Raw genomic sequence first — 2,316 nt, 5'->3', positions numbered from 1 at the left:
TATTTGCACTCCCATCACTGAATTCTATTTTCTGTCTCTCTCTCTCTCTTTATTTCAAAATGAACTTGTTATATAGTAGCATAACAAATGCAATTAGAAATGCAAACTATAATTAATGTTTATTATACATGCTGATATTTTATGATTATATATATATTTGGGTGTGATTTAGGGCTTGGGGTAGTTCTATTCCTTACATTTGAAATATTTTTATCGTCACAAGAAAATTTGATTGCATCTTATTTTCCATATACCCTGCTATGCCATCTATCATCAGTACTGATTAGACACAAAGTCTCACCTACAGAGGATTTGGATTACAGAGAATCAAACCAATGTATTTTAACTATGACTGACAGATATATTATTATATTGTACACTGAAGATTAAGAGATCATGAATGTAACCCTGTCGCTTGCTCAGTATGTGTTAAATACATACTGACATAGGAACCTTACCTTGCCTGTGGGATCCAAGTAAGCAGAATAGAAGACAACCATGTGCCTTATTCCTGGGAGATCAGCATCAATTGTGCTGAATATTTTCTACTGTCTGGCATGATGCATTTGGACAAAACAATTACCCAATGAGCATATGCCACTGTTGTTTTTTATAAAAAGCAAAAAGGGATGGGAGGAAAATGCTGTACAAATTAAAACATCGTACACATACCCTTTTTTTTTTTTTTAGCACACTCTCAGGAAAAAGAAATGCAGAAACCGCTGCTTTACTACATCAGTACTGAGAGAATAAGAACACAACCATTTCCGTATTTCATTCTGCTAATGTTTGATCAAGAAGCAGAGAATAGTGTGTGTACAGGTACCTCCAGAGATAGTTCTATTGATAGGCCGCTGAAAGATTTGCCTTAACAGTTTTCAGCATTTACATTTCTGACTCCACACCACCCTCTGGTGTTGCATTTGGAGAATAGCTTCTTGACAAAAATTTTTCTTTATCTCTTCACAAAAGGTTTCATGCAGAGGTATTTAAATCACAGTCCTCAAGTCCTCAACCAGCTACTTTAAAGGTTGGTCTATGTAATATTGATTCTCCATGACACCAGTTCATAGCTGTCAAACATAATTACGCATCACTTACAGTTTATATTCAGGTGTGAGAGGTGGTGTTCCAGGAAAGCAGATTAACTGCACCAGGATATTTGACAGCTAGCCAACCAGGGCCACCCAATTTTCTCCTGGAGATCTATCTTTCTGTGATGCTTGGCTCCCAGACCTATGACACTGATCAGAACTGGTCCAGCACTCGCCTCCCATGTTGGTCAATGCCTTTAGAAAATGTATTGCTTTGTTTGCTCAGACATCTTAGATTAGGGATGAAACTAAATTCTGCAAGAAGGTGCTATAGATCTCCAAGAACAGATAGTGACCAGTGCAAGTGACCAGTGCAATTGTACATGAAACACAGTCTTTTCATTTTAGACTAATAATTTCACTTTTGGACATGTTCTTATCCATTTAAGTGCTAGCTTTTGTCAGTATATCAAACATCCAGTATCATCCAGTATCAGTTACAGTTTTCACAACATACAGAAAATATTATATGAAATATAAATGGAATATAAATGTCCGATGCATGTGATTGCCGTATTAATTAAACCAACAATGTCATTTGAACTTCATAGTTTCTGCTTTAAAGACATTTTGGAATATGGTGCTTTTATTTGCATTTATCTGAAAAAAAAAAAAAGAATTCACATGAATCATAAGGTTATCATCATATACAAATAGAAATGATGACTAAATCTTCTGCAGAGCTAACTTTAACTATTACTTTTAATGCGCACATCTAGTTCATACAATTTCCCATGAATTTCTGTTTAGTGCATATCCTAACCAATGCGCACACAAAATAAATGACAGGCAGGGGGATTCTTGATTGGCCACTACATCCAGATCTTGGCCAGTACATGTTTAGTTCCTGATTATCGAGCACAGCGAATATTTCCTTTCCAGAGCAAGTATTTTAGTGATAGCTATCAGGATGGAAAAACGTTCTTTAAGCTACATTACCAAATCGTGAAATATATTAACTGAATGCCAGCAATACAAATGGTTATTTAAAGTTTATATCCTGAGACCACAAAAACAAATGGGAAAAAAAAACCTAAGAAAATAATCTGCCCATCAACCTTGAAATGATTTATATAGAGCTGTTGCTTCTTCAGACCAGACCTTTCTGACCATACATAATAGCACAATATATATGTCAACGTGTATATGTGCATTTTTCCTAAAAAGTTATGTGACTTTTTATTTCTCAAACATTGATAAATATAAAATGTTGAGCTGTAAA

Source organism: Electrophorus electricus, chromosome 20 (genome assembly GCF_013358815.1).
Source record: "Electrophorus electricus isolate fEleEle1 chromosome 20, fEleEle1.pri, whole genome shotgun sequence".
Taxonomy (NCBI): Eukaryota; Metazoa; Chordata; class Actinopteri; order Gymnotiformes; family Gymnotidae; genus Electrophorus; species Electrophorus electricus.
The sequence above is the reverse complement of the archived record's forward strand: the minus strand, read 5'-3'. Positions refer to the sequence as shown.